At 41.6% G+C, this 10,000-nt stretch overlaps 1 protein-coding gene across 8 annotated transcripts in view; it reads left to right on the forward strand.

Moving 5' to 3' along the window:
* Positions 1–10,000, forward strand: part of LOC147027036 (calcium-activated potassium channel subunit alpha-1-like) — a 278,274-nt gene that overhangs the window by 608 nt on the left and 267,666 nt on the right. The window lies entirely within an intron of this gene.

Raw genomic sequence — 10,000 nt, forward strand, 5'->3', positions numbered from 1 at the left:
ATCTATGTATATATATATATATATATGTATATATATGTATATATATATATATATATATATATATATATATATATATATATATATATATATATATATATATATATATATATATATATATATATATATATATACTGATACAGTATGTACAAATGAGGGTAGTTCAAGGTTGACGTGGACTTTTAAATCTGACCAAGTGTGAGCGTCGCAACCATCGCCACCTGCTCCGCGCGCACACTACTTGTCCCACCTCGATATGGTCCATCTGTGTTTCAATCTTTCGCACGGGTATACAGCTGTTTCAGTACACGTGCATTGACGTCTTCATTATCCATCAAGCTAGTACCATCGAGCCGTGTTCCAAAGAGAGGAAAATAAGAAGGTGACGAGTGTGGTCTGTATGGCAACTGATTTACAACTTCTTTCCCGTCTCCGCTGCAATGGTAGTGGTCACAATTTCGAGTAAATAGTGTGTGTTGCGCAGTAAGGTCACGTTGTGAGAACGGCTGGCCGTCGTCTCGAATTGCTTCTTTCACTTTGCATAAAAAGTCACTGGAGTGCCTTGCATTGATGGTTTTCCCACGATCAAGCAATTTCGCCATAATTAAACAATGATGGTCTCAAAACACTTTTGCCATTGGTTTCCAGCTCGTGTCTGCACTCTGAATATTTTTGGCGGTGTGCACCCATGTCGACTCCGTGCTGGCTTGCTTCGAATCTGCCGTTAAATGATGGATTCAAGTCTTATCACAGCTGGTTAAAGTCTTCTTCAATAAATCATCTCCCTCTCTATTTGTGTTAATGTTCCAGGAGCTCTGTTACAATGGTCACGAGAGTTGCCTTTTTGATCAAATGTGAGATCTTTTGGTACAGCTGGCGTGACAGCATTTGGTGGCCATGTGAGACCGTTGAAGATTGCTAATTAATTCATGGCCATTTTTTGAATTGTCTGCATCATTTAAACACATGCAACTACATGATGAACTAGAACGGCTTTCGGTAAAGCGCATACCCCTGCCAGGATGAACAGTTTGCGTTTTGGATTCCACCGATAAGCCGGATCTGTATCCACACCTCCAAAATTGAATCGGCTTGTTTTTTTTTTTATCAACTAACCAACTCATCCACCAAGTTTTGTTATAACTCGTCCACAACTTTTTGAAATATCATGCTATACAGTAAGTAGTATATCGTTTTTGACCCCAGCTCTCAATGGTGAAGAATTACTCATAAAAATTTAAAAAAATTCTCCAATGCAGATCTTCATCAAAATCGAATCAATTTGTCCTTGTCACACACCCAACCTGTCCAACAAATTTTGTCCGACTCCATCCATAACTTTTTGAGACAGCGTGCTCACACAGACAAACAAACAAGAAGGCGTCAGGGCCTGACAAGTCACGGATTGCCGCCATTTTGGAAATGTGTCATCTGTCCCCCCAGCCCCAAGAGAAATCTTGTGTTTTAATAACGATCGGATTGTCAAATCTGCTCGGAATTTGAAGGTGATGTTTTCCAACTGATTTGTGTTAAGTTTGACATCACGTAGCGCAAACACTTTTGGTCGTATTTGTTTTTTTGCAAATGACGTCACCATCACCTTGACCTTTGACATGTATGATCAAAAACATTGACAGCCTCACTTTTGCCCTTCACAATCCTCTGGTAAAGTTTGATGAAGATAGCCGAAAGCATTCGCAAGTTATCGCTCACAGACAAACAAACAAACGAGATGGACCGACATGTAGAGAAAATTTTGCAAATTCTCCTGAAATTTCAAGTCAATGGGATGAAAATTGAGGATTTTAGAAATATCACCTAAGTTGTTGACCTTTGGCCTATTTTGACCGTTTGCTCTATATGTTGACCTCAAGAAAAATTGGTGGTTGAATTCAATGACCTAAAATATAAATACTGTTCAAATTTCAAATTAATTGGATGAAAATTGAGGATTTTAGAAATCTCACCTAAGTTGTTGACCTTTGGCTTATGTTAACCATTTTACTTATGTTGATCTCAAAAATAATTGGTGGTTGAAATCAATGAACAAATATGCAAATCCTCTTCAAATTTCAAGTGAATGGGATTAAAATTGACAATTAAAAATTTTTTGCCAATGTTGACATTTTGTCCTATGTAGACCTTTTTGCCTCCGTTGATTTCAAAAATAATTGCTGGTTGAATTCAGTGACCTGATATGTGTATACTGCTCCAAGTTTCTAGTCAATGGGATGAAAATTGAGTATTTTTTTTGAAATTTGCCAAAGTTGGTGACATTTGGTCTATGTTGACCTTTTGATTTATATAGTCAAAAAGCATTGACAGCCTCACTTTTGTCCTTCGGAATCTTCCAGTAACGTTTGACGAAGGTAGCTGGAAGCGTTCACAAGTCATCGCACTCAAACACAAACGCACAAAAGAGACAGACCTACATATGATGAAAATTTCCAATTTTCGTCATAACAGACGTGGGTGAAAACATTACCTCCATCCACCTTCAGTGACAGAGATGAAGAAATGTAAGTTGTGAAGACAGTCCCTTCTAATATAAATTTCATCTGGTTCGTTGTTCTTCCCACAAGGAACTTGATGATGCACATCCGTTGCCACAGTACGTGAGACGATGCTCGCTGCTGTATAAGTTGCCCGCGTTGGCATGCAATCATCATCGTGATGTTCATCAGCAACAACCTTTGTCAATCCACTGCTGGATTTGCCATCTCTCTCCAAGACTTCTCCACAAATATCTGTTTTTGCCAAGTGTCATTCAACTTGCTCCTTGATTTCACATTGCCTTCTTGCAAGAGTTCTTCTTGGTCGTTTTTTTTTTTTGTTTGTTCAATTGCATTCAATCCAATCATTCCTTGATCCAATGATTATCCAAAATTGCTACATCACCAGCCAATTTATATTTTAGTGTCTTTACTCTTTCAATGGCATCACTTACCCTTGTTTGCACTCGAACTATCGTGCACTGTATTCCTCCATGTATATGAATAACATCCGTTTCTTTTCCTTTTTTTGTGATCGCAAACATACATCTTTGAACCATATGCAGCCTCCTTATCATGATTGCATTTATGGTCCAGGTTTCACGTCCATGCGTTAGGACAGGCAGCACATGTCGGTTGAAGATTTCCCTTTTAAGACACGAAGGCAATTTCCCTTTTAGAATAGAAGTTGATTTTAGTGCAGTTTTTTCTTCCTCTTTTTCATTTCAGACATCTGGGACTCCAGTTGACGATATTACGGTAGTTGACCTAATTCATCGTTGCTATTTACATCTTCAAATCTGATCCCATTTAACTTCAACCGGCTTGGGAAGAGTGTGTTCGTTAAAACGTTATTTTTGTTTTCTTTAAATTCATTTTCAGACCCGTTAATGAACTTGTTAATGTAATGCCTCTGGATTTGCTCCAAATAAAATGACATCATCTGCAAATCATATATGATTCAATTCAGGTTTGTTTTATGAATCTTCAGAGCTTTGTCTTCCCAATTCAGTCTTGAAAATTTCTTCCTTTGTATCCTTAAAGGGCTTTGGTGATACCGAATCTCCTCGACAAACACCGTTCTCAATCTTGATTTTCTTTCACTGTCTCAGTGGAGTCTTATTGACGGTGTTGTCCTTTTGTAACTAGAACTGATTCGGTCAATGCACGTTTTCTCAATGCCATAGTTGCTTTTTGCATCAACAAATAATTTTCAATCCACAGGTCAGATGTTTTCACCGAATCGATCAATTATACGCACGGCAACATCTCGTATTCATTATAAACGTCACAAAACGTTCAGTTCGCTGATGAAAGGATTTCTGACCAGTAGCCGGCCAGACATCGGTTGACGGAGGTTATGTTTTCAGCCTTGTTACTTGGCGAAATTTTTTTTGCCAAGTATGTTGGTCTGTTGTGTTTGTCTGTTTGTCGCACGATTTTTGGCCTCGGTTTTCAAGCAGTCGTTCTTTAATTATTTTTTTTGTGTGTTTGTGATCAGCAAAGGACAGCAACGCGTAATTTTAGTGAAGATCCAAATCTGGATCCGAATCTGAAAATTTTTCAAGTGATTCTTCACCATTGAGAGATCGGGCCAAAAATGATGTAGAGCACAATATCTCAAAAGGTTATGGATGGATTCACACAAAACTTGGTGGACAGGTTGGGAATTGCCACTTGGAAGAATTGATTCAATTTTGGTGAAGATCTGAATCCAGATCTGGACACCATAATTATTTAATTTTTAACTGATTCTTCACCATTGAGAGATGGGGCTAAAAGCAATATTGCATATCTCAAAGAGTTGTGGGTGGATTCGGATGAAACTTGGTGGACATGTTGGGTGTACTCAGCTTGGCAGAGGTATGTGCTCTGTCAAGTACCTTTCATTTCGCCAGGTTGTCACTCTTCGAGTGATTTTTCATGAGTATGTTTGTCTGTCTGTGAGCAGGATATCTCAAAAAGTTATGGATGGATTCGGATGAAATTTGGTTGACAGGTTTGGTGTGTGACGAGGACTAATTGATTACATGTTGGTGAAGAGCCAGATGCAGATCTGGCCTATCAGTGGGATACAAAATGTAAACTGCAAAGCATAGCGGAGGTATTCGCTCAACCAAGTGCTGTTCTCGTTCCCCTCACCGAAGGAGAGGGTATTGCATTTGGGTCTGTTTGTTTGTTTGTTTGTTCATGTTTGTGTGTTTGTCCGCACAGAACTTTCGTGTTTTTCTCCGCAACTGCTTGTCGGATTGAGAAGAAATTTTCACCATTGGTGCGACTAGTCTTGTAGAATGTTTTGATGATAATTATGACACCCTAGGTCATGAAAAGAAATCCAGTCTCGGCTTACCAAGGCAGAAGTCGTCGTGCGTCTACTAAAATGACCCAAAATGTGTGAGCATGCCTTGGTCCACTGCCAGCGTCCTGCCTCACCATGCACCCACCCGCAAACAGGCTCGAACACCAATTGATGTCATGTTATCACCCCCAGGAACCAGTGACACAAAGAATCAAGTAAGCCAAGAGCCAGGTACTGAGCAGAACCAGCAGGAACGATCCAACCGTCACCAGCCTTCAGGAGCTGTAACCAATGGTCAGGAGCTGTAACCAGCAGTCAGGAGCTGTCACCAACTGTCAGGAAGGCGGTCCTCCCATCCTTTTTTTTATAGGCAACCAACGTGAGCAGAGCCTCAAGCAGACTTCAGCCAAATCCAGCTTGACTATTGGCGCATCGCTGCGCGTGACATTCCAACCATCAACCCCCGCGATCATTCCTTCCCCATCATCGAACAAGATGCAACTCACAACCAACACAGGCCTGGCTCACGACGCCATGTTCGGAGCACTGGACAAATGCCAGAAAGCAGCCATTTGAGGGAATTACGGAGCGAAAACGTGAAACGCTCACAAAACGTCAACAGGTAATTACCACCGCTCTGTTCAGCCCAACACGAACAAGAGCCAGTTAGTGTCCATAGAGCTGAGAACCGAGTGTCAAATGTCGTTGGAAAAAGATGGATGTGAAACGTCGATAAAAGAGAGGTGGGTGTCGAACGTCAATGGAAAAAGGTGGGTGCCTGAGGTTAATGATCCACAGCCATGTCTGACCGTCAGAATAACTGTTCAGGAAAAGCCCGCGGTGTGTTTAATCAAATGTCCTGTAAGTCCAAAGTGTAAATAAGTCATGGATTTCCAAGCCAATGTATCTTGGTTACCAAAATAATGTGTAAATAAATCGTCTATTTCCAAGCCAATGTGCCTTGATGGAAAGCGGTAGAAGGAGTCTCCGTTGGGCTAACGGCTATCTCTCGCGAGCATTAACGGTGTATCGCTCATGCGGAAATGAATACTGGTGTAAAATCATACGTCATGAACGAGTCGTAAAGAGGAAAAGATTATCCCGTAGGAAAGAAAGGCAACCTATTGTTTACCCTTCTTCAACGCATCAAAGAGTTTGAATCCCACCAGACAAGGGGATGGGTCTATTCTGAACATGCATTCATGGAAATAACTGTCTGAGGACCTGGATGTTGTGTGCATTACTCAGATGCGATTCTGAAATCCATAACAATATATACATCAGATGCACCTCCTGACTGTTATGGAGAGCATCCCCGTGGATTATGTCACATGGTAAAACCGCATAATCCGCATGGATGGAAGGGTGGATGGATGTGTGGATGTGTCAGTTTATGGGTGGTTGGATATGGATGGGTGGATACATACATATATATATATATATATATATATATATATATATATACACACACACACACACATATCTGAATGGAGTCCCTCGTCTTGGTTTGAACCCCAACTCAGCTATAAACAGTCATCCTGGTGTTTCACAGGCAGGGTGATTCATCAATGTGTGTGCCGTCCCTCAGATGGACGTTGAACTAGATGTCTGCTGGCATTAGTTGGTGGACGTTAAAGATCCAACGTTGGTGTCCTTCGCAAAGAGTATGTGAGTTATCGTTTGCACCATGACCAATTTCCAAATTCCTGCCTTAACTTCTGCTGGTGAGGCAATGGCAACCCACCTCATGCCAAGAAACTGCTTCAACAGCACCGACACTGTAACAGAGCATGATACATCACAATCAGGATGCAATAAAAAAAAATTGTTCCACATTAAATTGGAAGTATACAAGCATCAACCATGCACTGAACACAATATACCATCTATCAGTCTTAAATAATTTGTATTACTTGTCTTACGATTTGTATATGGTTCACGGTGGTGAATCCTCTCCTGAATCATGCTTATTATTTTGGCTGGGCAAAGTCTAGTTTTCCTTGTTGCCTGCCTGTAATTTATTTGGTAAATATTTAGTAGATAACTGGTAGTAAACTAATTGGTCAATAATGTCCAACATCTTCTTCGTCTCCTCTCTTGTGTAGAAGCCATATTACTGTGCACTTCCAATCATGTGATTCATTGTTTTTCCTTGTACGTTATGTAAAAACTCATGCCAAAAGCTTAGCCAGTTCATCACTCCTCCTTTCACGATCTCAATTGATTACGCCATCATCTCCTGGTGCTTTTCCATGTCTGACTTCATCTGGGACAATGCTCGGCACTTTTTCCATGATTATCAGAGTTTGATCCTTCTTATTCAAACCGTATATCTTGGTGTCGTCATCTTGATATTATTTCTTGAAAAATTCCTCTTCACATTTAGTTCCTGCTTTCAATTTTTGGTCCCATCCTTCCTACTTGATTACCAAAATGTGATTTTTGTTTTCCTCCCCCAATCATTCGTCTTTGGTTGACTTTCTCAATGGTTTGGTTGTTGGTCATGTTTTCATGCCTATTTGTCTGTCTGTTTCACTCCTGTTTGTCAAGGTTATGTTTTCACCACTGTTTACCTGTTTCTCTGTCTAGTTGGCTGTCTGGTTGTCTGTGAGCATGATATCTCAAAAAGTTATGAACGGATTTAGGCAAAACTTGGTGGACAGGTTAGGTGGGTAACAAGTACAAAATGATTCGATTTTGGTGAAGATCCTGATTCAGATCCGGAAATGAGTATTTTTTTTAAATTCTTTTAAAGTGATTCTTCATCATTGAAAGATAAGGCCAAAAACAATACATTGCATGACATTTCAAAAACTTTTGCATGGATTCTGACAAAACTTCGTCGATGAGTTGGGTCGGTCACAAAAACAAGCCGATTCGATTTTGGTTAAGATCCGGATCCAGATCCGCCCTAGAAGTGGGATACAAAGCTTAAACTGTTTAACCTGGTGGAGGAAATGCGCTCTATCGAGTGCCGTTTTAGTTTTAGTTGTTTTTCTTATTAATATTCATTTCCACAATTTGATACCCCCAAGTGATAGAATTCTGCATTGTCTTGCAAAGCTCGACGTCATCAATTTTTCGACTCTGGATTGTCAGACTTCTTCATTTATTTTCTTCTCTTCATCAGGTTTTTGGTTTTCTTTGAATTCTTTTTTGGTTGGGGTCACATCTCGATTCCTATTCTCTACCAATTAAGTTTTCTGCATCTTTAATATCACTAACCACTGTTGGTTTACCACTTGATTTATGTATGTTATTTCTTCTTGAAGTTGTCTGTATCTGTTTATTTTGAGTTCTTATTGGAACAAAGTTGCTTGTTTTGCAAGATGTAGATGCAGTACATATTTTCTCATTTAAGCACATAACTAGCGGTTTGCATGGGCCGCCTTCTTTTGCTTCGATGAAGGGTGTAGCTCAAAATGTCACCACATATTAGTCTTTCATGGCAGATAAAACGCTTTGTTTTCTCTAAAATGCTCTAAAACGCTTTGTTTTCTCAGATGATTGAGTGCAATTTACTTGAACTTTGTTTTCACAATTTTTTTTTCTCTTTTCCAGTGTTGCATTCAAGTGGAATTTGCACTGGAATGGTCCCTAGTCACTTCCTGTTTTGAAATTGAGTTCTGAGTCATCCTGTATTGTGTGCTTCTTGTTTGTGAGTTCGTCATCAATTTCATTGTTCACTATGTAGGGGCCTCTCCAAGTCCATTTCCTATTAGGTCTCTTCTGGAACAAGGATTTCACTACGTTTCAACCGGTCCATGTTTTCTGTAAACTCAACTAGTCTGTTGCCTCTCGTTTCCCCGAGGAAGAACGTAGCTGCCTTACAAAGGGTACAGTGTTCTTCTAGTAGTTTCATTCTGGCCTTGTATTTCAAGTGCCGCTCCCAAATTTGCTGACAGAGCTCTCATCGGCTTGCCGTGTTCCGACTTTGGTTTTGTCAGATTGTCAGATTTTCCATCGTCAGATTAACTTTCGCTCTCCCAAAAATGATTCTTTGGCCTCTTATGAATGACTCGACCACCTCTTGCTTGTCCATTGGTACTTCCTCTATAATCGAAGAGTTGTCTGCTCTTTAGTTCCAATAGTGCTTCACTTTTGCACCTTACTTAGGTCATATTGTTGTGGGCCGGGGGTCGGTGGCGAGGAACGACCGCTAGACGGAGCAGTAGGGCCATCTCCCACCAAACACCCGGAATCGAAGGTCGTCACCCCGGATAACTCCGGAGTCAACGGGTCGCTTAAAGGACCGTAGTTGCCAATATTCCGACGGCATGAGGTAGGATCCACTTGTCTAATTCCAATTTAACTAAGTACTCACACCATCTAACTACCGGGGAAGCCACACCCTCGGCCGGCTTTGTCCGAACCAAGTTGCTGTTACCGACTCGGGTCCGGCGTAACCGAGCGGAAATTACCAAAGCCGCGCCAGCCCAAATGACAACTTACGGCACAAACGGCCTCACTATAACTCAAACCTGAACCATGTTAGGCCAATGAAAGAAACGACAGGCAATTAACTGGAACATTTACCAGGGGTTTATTTACAGTAATCAGGAAGGGAGGCACAGAGCAGACTTATCACGACTATTATATACAGGCAATGTACAATGAGCAATCAACACTTATACAATTTCGACTTGTAGGACGGCGCCACCACAGACACACACACCAAAAGAAAATGGACCCGGATTGTCTTTATTTCGACCCTCGCAGCCAAGGGAATAGACAGGCTGGAGGTCAGAGTTTGGTCGGTACCTGGCCGTGTTCGCACGGCTTGCCGACCTGCCCTTGTGGAGCTCGGGATTCTTGAGGAAGGGCTTGGGAAGATCGGACACTGAAACGACCACGGTGGGACTCGAACCCACACGGACAACCTCGCACCAAGCGCCAAGGAACCAAGACAAAGCAGCAGATGCCAGCCAGCACCAAGATGGAAGATGGCCATCAGACCAGACGAGACGAGCCGAGAGCACCCAGACAGATCACACCGACAATTATTCAACCCCCCCTGTGTGCGAGGTGGGAGGGCTCCGTCCTGAGGTAACTCTGCCTCCCATTGGACGGGTGGCGTGTAGGTGCCCCCCCCCCAAAGAGGCTCTGTAGTTGTTTCTGGCCTTCTGGCTTCCCATTGGCTGGAACGCCTTGGCTTTGCTCGCTCTTCGTCCATTGGCTGGAAGAAACGCTCCCTGCCCTTCTTCGGAGCGGA

Source organism: Eptatretus burgeri, chromosome 5 (assembly GCF_056783735.1).
Source record: "Eptatretus burgeri isolate ZD-2024b chromosome 5, Ebu_testis_v1, whole genome shotgun sequence".
Classification (NCBI taxonomy): Eukaryota; Metazoa; Chordata; class Myxini; order Myxiniformes; family Myxinidae; genus Eptatretus; species Eptatretus burgeri.